At 36.6% G+C, this 8381-nt stretch overlaps 1 protein-coding gene and 1 pseudogene across 2 annotated transcripts in view; one reads left to right on the top strand and one right to left on the bottom strand.

The window, feature by feature from the left end:
* The window catches only part of PRKG1 (protein kinase, cGMP-dependent, type I), a 1243017-nt gene that overhangs the window by 921807 nt on the left and 312829 nt on the right, over nucleotides 1-8381 (top strand). The window lies entirely within an intron of this gene.
* On the bottom strand, nucleotides 2886-6921 carry LOC111723131 (annotated as a pseudogene).

The raw sequence follows: 8381 nt of genomic DNA, 5'->3' as shown, positions 1-8381 counted from the left end.
GAATGAGAGGGCACTATCATAAAGCATATTCCTGTGAATGAGAGGGCACTATCATAAAGCATATTCCTGTGAATGAGAGGGCACTATCATAAAGCTTTCCTTGAATATGAACTTAAATGTGGTATAGAGCAAGGTGGGAAGGCATTTGCACTCTTCTTTAGGAAGGCATTGTTATCACTTCTTTTCTTTAAAGTGATGAGAAACTGCATTCTTAAGCACTCTCCTTATCTTACAATTCTAAGACACAATGACATCGGCACCTCCTTTCCTTATTTCTTATCTCTCTTTCCTCTGAGAAGCCACCCTTGCATAAGATGTCCTCCAGAGATTATATGGCCTTAGTAGTGGTCCTATTTACATCATAGCACTTCTCTGAGTCAGAATACTCAGGATCAGGCCACGTGCAGTGGCTCACACCTGTAATCCTTTCTCTCTGGGAGGCCAAGGCAGTAGATTGCTTGAGCTCATAAGTTCCACACCAGCCTGAGCAAAAGTGAGACCCCCTCTCTACTAAAAATAGAACAACTGAAGCAAGAGGATCGCTTGAGCCAGAGTTGGAGGTTGTTGTGAGCTATGAGGCCACAGCACTCTACCCAGGGTGACAGCTTGAGACTCTGTCTCAGAAAAAAAAAAGAATACTCAGGATGAAATCCTAGTTTTGTTATTTCCCTTCTAGATACATAATTTTGGGCAAATTGTTTAACCTTCTATGGCTTAGTTCTTCATCAAGCAAAACAGGGATAAAAGAACTGTAGTCTCTTTGGAAGGTGTTTGTGAGCTTTTTGGAAGATTAAATAATACACATTATTACTATTGTTATTATAATTATTAGATTTGGATGCTGATAGGGAAAGTATGCAAGGAGGTCCCTCAGGGAGAATGCATTTTATACTAGCTGAGCATGTACATAATTTTTTAAATGTCTAAAATTCTTCTGGCTATGCCTTAGTGCCTGGTTCAGTTGCCATTAGTTCACCATATGAGTCAGATAACCCTGCTGTGTGAACCATTCCAGTGAGTATCCTAGCTTTAATGCTCTTCCTATTGTTTCATTGTCATCAAACATTAATAGCCAGGATTTACCATTTTGGGTTACATCCTTTTTGGAATCTAGACTTATTTCACGTAATTTTGTGGCAGTAGCCGTAGCAGAAGCTTCACGAAAATTTTTGTTTATTTGCCTTTAATGTGGAAAACACATCACATGCAGCCAACCTGAGACTCCGGCTGCCTTTTTGTGATTGGTACTTGTTTGGCCTCATTAATTTTAAAATCACTACTAATTTTTTAAAAGCCACAAAAAAAAATCTATTCCAAGTATGAATGACCATAGACACACACAGAAATCCCCAGTCATATAAAGGAGTAGAGCCCAAGCTCAACAAATACGTAAAATGAAGCACAAACTCTGATGTTATTCTTACCTCTCTTCTTTCTCAGTGAGTTTGTAAATGCGTGGTCGGAAAGTAAGGACGTTCTCCTTAGTTTTGAGAGACACTGCTACCTTGGCCATATCCTTAATAAGCTTCACTTGTCTTTGTGGGTCTCTGGTGAGTACTTTATAGAGGAGGAATTTTAAAGATGTGTGGCCACAAAACAGCATTTTCATTTACTGTGGGAGGAAACCATATATGTTAGATAAGTGTAAAAGAACTACATTAGTGAAGAAGAAAATCTTCAATTTCCTCTCAAATCTACTAGGATGTGGTTCGCTGGGAGAATTGATGCCGCTGAGTGGGCCTGCTTAGTTACATTATCTTAGTTATTCCGTGGAGGACTTAGATACTGAGAAAAAACAGAAACAATTAATGATATCCTAGAAAAGTTGAAATTTTCCACTAATGGGAGTCTTTGCCATACTCGGCTTGCTCTGTACTTCCTTTGAATTAACATGAAAATTAATGGGGCATTCCTAGGGTTCTCTTCTTTCCTCCCTTTAAAGAGATAGCTCAACTCTGTTGCCCATGACTTCTCTTTATTCCTTGCAAGGTAGGTATTAACAAATACTCCCTGGGTTTTCTGGTTTGAAGTAAAAAATAAACTCTTGTTTCCATTCCTTTTGAACAGTTAGAGAACCATCTTATTTATTTCACAAAAGCTCTTCTTTTATTTTGAGGATCAGCCCTCTACTGATGATCAGCTTTCTACTGCTAAGATCATGGTGCCAGGATATGTGCTCCTCTCCAGAAGTCAGTCCTTGCTGGTCCTGAACAGCTCCATCACTATGGGCGAGAGAGAATCCCAGTGATATGAGATGAGGATAGAGGACAAGGACTAGGCCTCTGTTTATAGATGTTGCCACTGGAACGGGTTTACACACCTATGATGGCTATACTGTTTTCTCAAAGTTTAAGAAAGAATGGGCCTTACCTCTCATTTAGTGTCGGCCAGAGTTACTGTCCACCAAAGGTGATTAGGGTCCCAGACACAAAGTTTTGTAGGTAGAATTGTTCAGACTTGCAGTTGCCACCCTGCCATTCTGTTTTGGAAGAGTGTGGAGAGGGTTTACTGGGATCTCAAAGCACCATTTCTTTTCAACTTTCACCTTTTATTATTTCCCTTAAGTTTCTTTTCTCCCCCTCATTTCTTCCACCAAAGCCCAACAGGCATACCCATTTCCTACCCTAGAACGAGTAACCACTCCTTCAGAGGGAAAATTCCTATCTGGTCACAGTAGGGTTTTTTTTCGTTGTTGAAAATATTTATATTAATACTTTCTATTATAAATAAGTCAGTATATGTTCCATACTGCCACAGATGCACCTGTGCCATCTAAATGGTGACTCTCTGAACGATGTCCCATCTGTTATCCCAGCCAGAGCACACACTCTTCCATGCTGTTTCTGTCCAGTGATTGCTTCCAAATTCTGAGGCCCAGTAGCCTTTTATCCCCAAAGTAGGCTCAAAACAGTAGGTTCAGGCATTCCAGGATCTGCACCCGTCTTCAATCCCAGATAAATCATGAGAGGAATAAAGCCCCCTGCAGAGCTGCTGCACCCTCTGCTTGGCCTCTTTGCTCAGCGGAACAACAAGTAGCACAGTGGGGAACCACAGTGGGTCTTGTTATTACCATTATTCTCATAACGAAATTTAAAGGCAGGACAGTTTTACTCTTCAGCATCCAGCATCGGAGAAATCAATCAAAACTAGATAGGGAAAAGAAGTAACTTACCATAGTAGCGATTCTATTTTTCTCTCTGCCACTTGCTATATATAAAAAAGCACCCTAGTGCATTGAGTTTCAGGCACCATCAATTGTAAGATACATCCTAATTTCCGAGACAGTAAGTGAAAAACAGCATCTTAGAATCAATGAAATTCAGTGCATAGTTTATATGTGTACTTTAGGGATTCATTTTCTCTTGTGTATTTTTTCTTTTTTTTATAATATGTAAAACATTTGGAAAATACAAAAGATAATAAAGAACATTATGATGATCGCTTAAGCACTAATCATATGGTTTAAGAGATAAAATGTTAAGCGGGGCATGCTAGTGCATGCCTGTTAATCCCAACTATTTGAGAGGCTGAGGTGGGAAGATCTCAACGGATCTGTTTTTGGGTTCATAGATATTTACACTTTTCCCCAGTCTTCATTACTCAAAGTGGCACTGCTGTCGCCTTTCTGAAGCATGTCTCTTTGAGCACATACATGAGTTTCTATAGCCTGTGTAGATACATAAGAGTGAACTGCTGGGTCCTGAAAAATGTGCATTTTTAGTTTTACAAGGTATTACCTTATTACCTTTCAGTATACAACCGTCAGCAGCATTTGGGTGTTCTCAGTACTTCTCATCCTCAGCAAGGCTTTTTATTTTTGCCAGTCTTATGGGCACATAAACGCATCTGATTTTATATTAAGTTTTCCATCATTATTAGCAATATTGATGCATCTTTTCATATTATTGGCCTTTGATCTTCTTGCTTCATGAATTTCTAGAATTGCTCATCATTCATCTATGCAACTGTTTGCTTTATTCCTACTGGTATGTAAGAGTCCTTTTTATATTTTGAATACAAATCCTTTTGGTAAGCATTGCAAATAATCTTCTGTCTATAGGTTTTCTTTTTACCTTTTTAAAGTGTGACATGTGTCTTCAAAAGTGTTCTCTAATTTGAATGAAGCAAATTTACCATTTTGTTTCCTTTATACTTCATTGTTTTTTTGTTTTTAATTTTTTTTAAGAAATCCTTCCTCCCTATCCCAAATTACAAAAGTATTTTCCTATGTTTTCTAAAAGTTTACGTATTTGCTTTTTATTTAGGTATTTAATCAACTTAGGGAACCTCCCCCCTTTGTATGTGGATATTCAATTTTATTAATGGCCTTTAATCCATTTCCCCTACTAACACTTTGTTTCTGAACATTCTCTTCTGCTCCATTCAGCTATATGGGTCAATATGGGACTATATAGGTCAGTAACATGCTCTCTCTTATTATTACTTTATGGTAACTAGGATGGTACCCTCTCTTGGCTTTTTTTTTTAATTTATCTTGGCTCTTTCCTCTCCATATAAATTTTATATCAGCTCTTAAAGTCATCTATCCCTAAATAACTGCACAAATTTAGTTGTGAATTTTATTTAAAATTTATTGAATTTTTCAATGCAAATCAAACTGGGAGAGAAGACAGGAGAGGATGAGTAAATTCACACCTTTTGGATACAGTGCATACTGGGTGGGGGCCACATTTTTAACCTTGACCCAATTTGTGCAAAACACAAAGTATGTAAACAAAACAAATATACCCCCAATACTCTGAAATTATAAAAAATGCACAAACACTACCAAAAGCTGATTGGCAAAAAAATTGAATTTGTATATTAATCTGTAGATGAATATGCTATGATTTAATGCCTTTATGATGGTGAATGTTTTTATTCACGGAAGGGATACAACTCTCCATTTATCTAGATTTTTTTAAATGCCATTAATAAGTTTTATCATTTTCTTGATAAACTTGTACATACTTGCTAAGGATTATTACTTGGTGTCTCATTTATTTTCGCTTTAATAAGTGATATTTATTATTTGCCCTTAAAAAATGTTTGATGAAAGTGTATAGGCTTATAAAACCATTTTTAAATTTACAATATACAATATATTAAATTGCTTCAACTGTTACTTCAGTCAAGTGCTAGCTCACCACGATTCACAACATATATATCAAGAGTTTCATGTCTTATTGCCATATGTAGGAGACTTTCTTCTTAGATATGATTTTGAAGATATAAAAATGGCTTTTCTTACCAATTTGACAATTACTAGCGTTAAAAAATATAAAAACTGTTTATTTTTGCCTACTTCCTAAGTATTATTTTTTAAAATGTAGATTGTGACTTGTTAATGATGTTAGTGAAATTAATAGATTGAGCTATTGCAAGCATTTTAAAAAGAACAGGATAAAAAATATAAAAAACATAGTGCGAGAAGTGGTAAAGGTCTGGGATTGTATAGGATTCAGGTATTGTTTCAGGAAACTCGTGTGTGTATTTGTGTATAATAGGTGGAAACTGGTAAATAAAATAAGTTGAACAGAACTACATATACTGAACTTCTTTTTTTTGGCTGGGGCCGGGTTTGAACCTGCCACCTCCAGTATATGAGGCCAGCACCCTATGCCTTTGAGCCACAGGTGCCACCCTGAACTTTTTATTCGTTATGTTTAAATAGAGTCTTGGTGGCATGGCCTAAGAAATAGACTCTGGGCATTGCTTTTGTGAGTTGTTGGAGAAATGTTTTCAATGATCCACTTGTTTTGAAGGCCACTATTACCACTGCAGTTCTTTTAAGGCCCCTTAGAAAGGACATTCACAAAAGCTACTCTTGGTCATGTAGTCTGGAAATAGAGTGTATACCTCTTGGCCATTTATTCATGAGTAAACTGGAGGGCAATATTTTTGAAGTGAATTATAATTTATTCCTTAAATAATTTATTCTATAAGGATTATAAAATATAAGGTTGCCTGAATATTATGAGCTATTTATGTGTATATTTCTGAAAATTTCCTCAGGTTATATTGATATATGACTTGCTCCACAGTAGAAAAGTTACACATCAGCTCCTGATTTTTTTTCCAGTGTCTTTAGTATACAGGGTCCAACAGAAGTAACACCCTTTTGTGTTTGATTGTGATATTGTTATGTTGCAGAATCACATGCTTATGATTTTGTAATAAAATATTGGCAGAGATTATTACCAGCTCATGAAAAAAGGGGCATTATTTGTGCCATTGTTTATAACTTGCTTTATTTGCATGTAATTCTATAACATAACAATATCACATTCAAGCACATGGGCGTTACTTCTGCTGGACCCTACGGTGTCTTCTGACTATTCAACACTTCTTGCTCAGTGCTGAGTTGAATATTGCATTCAATGTATATATCGAAGACCTAAATCCTACCTTCACAAAGCCTTCAATTTAATTTAGGAGTCTATGTAAGCACTTAAGAAATATTTAGCACTTAATACAAAATGGTACAGACAGTATATTACAAAAGGCAAGAAAAAGAGGGAGTGGTTTGCATTTCAAAGGATTGGAATTGTGAGAGAGGACTTTGTGTAAGGAATAAATCAATTCTGTAGAGTTTTGAATAATAAATTTGGTTTAGATTGATAGAACCAGAGGAGAAGAGCATTATAAGATGAGAAGAAAATAATGAGAAAAGTAATAAATGCTCAGAGCATGTGTACAGTGCTATCAACCAGACCTGTCAATCGGGAATTAGTGTGTTAGTATCAGACAAATAAGGTTGGCTGACTAGAGAGCAATCTGATTGTTGAGAACCTCTTGATCCCAGAATTCTAGGTTTGATATAATGATTCCCAAAAATTAAAATTAAAAAAACATGTAAAATTTCTTGCTTAAGCCAAAATTGTTCAGGTTTTATTTACCTGCAGTCGTATAGGAAGTCATATTTACATGAATAGCTCTATTTTCCTCTGCACCTCCTCAGTATGTCAGAAGGCATCTTCACACATTTTCTAGTGGGTGTCATTGTCCCACTGACCACCGTCCATAAGCCATGACTTGACCACTAAGTCATTGTCTGCTGGGGTCGCCAGAGTTGCACTGCTGCTCCATTTAGGCCCCACTGCATCTCACTGCATTAGAACTGTTCTATAACCCCTACCAAAATGGGAAGATTTCCCTCGCCCTCAAACATGTCATAATTTATCATCTGGTCTTTGAAGTAATGCCATCTGTGCTCCAAGTCTTGCAAAGTCCTTTTTAGAAAAGCTCTGTGGGCTTTCAATTGTAGCATTCTCTGCTGAGTTTCAAGATCTAGACCCTATCGCCAGCACAGGTTCAAGTGACAGCCATCAGAACTTTTATTTCCCACTGATAACCAGGGTTTTGATACTAGATTGCTCTATGTATACATATTCCCTTAAACTGAGTTTTCCACCAGAGGCTCTCTCAATTAGCCTCTAGGTAATCTTGTGCTAAACCTGCCTATCTAGTTTACAAAATCACCAACACTCTGAATATCAATTCAGCATTTCAGGGAATTCCACTGCCTCTGTGGAGTTCTCTGAGTTCATTGCCAAGCAAGTGACAAACAACTTGACATTTCCTCATTTAAACTTGAGGCTTTGATTTAATCTGTTCCAAGGAATTCTGCAAAGTGAGTAAAACCCTGCTATTAACACGGCCACTGCTGCACAAATTCAGCCATGGTCGTGTGGCCAAGCAATGGCCAAGCAAGCTTCCTTTGGCACTTCCTGGCTAGAATCAGGTTCGGATACATCTATAAAATGCTCTCTGTTTAACTATCCAAGATAAAAATGAAATTTAAAATACTTCTGCAAATTACTGAAGAATTAGTCCTGGACAGTCATTGATTGAAAAAGGTTGTTTCTGTAGCATCTTAACAGCTTATCAGTCTCTAGACCAATTCACTGTAGCTTACTGTCCTATTTTTAAGTTTTAACATAAGCCTTTTAATTTAAGCAGCCAAGAGAAGTTTTAACAAGCTGTGTATATGATTCAGTTTATCTTTAGTGATTAAAGCAGACCTTTTAAATTCCTAATAAATTTTACATTTATTATGAATTTCCAAACGTCCATCATAACTTTATTATATCAAAGTATTTATAAAAGATCCAGCTACTAAGGAGTGGGTTACCAATCACACGGAATATGAAAAAGCAACTTATTTAGTTTATTCCTTCCAAAAACATTATTTGGTATATTTGAAACATCGTTTGGTACATTTGTATTCAGGCTACTAAGAACGCAATAATCAAGCCAGTAATTAACACAAAGATCCTGGCCTTGAAGAGCTTACAGTTTGCAACAAACACAAACATCTATAATTACCTTGCAGTTTGGTAGATATTTGCAAATGGATACATTATATTGATAATAAATAG

Source organism: Otolemur garnettii, unplaced genomic scaffold (assembly GCF_000181295.1).
Source record: "Otolemur garnettii isolate 467f Iridium unplaced genomic scaffold, OtoGar3 scaffold00008, whole genome shotgun sequence".
In the NCBI taxonomy this organism is placed as follows: domain Eukaryota; kingdom Metazoa; phylum Chordata; class Mammalia; order Primates; family Galagidae; genus Otolemur; species Otolemur garnettii.
This window is presented reverse-complemented; position numbering and strand designations above follow the sequence as displayed.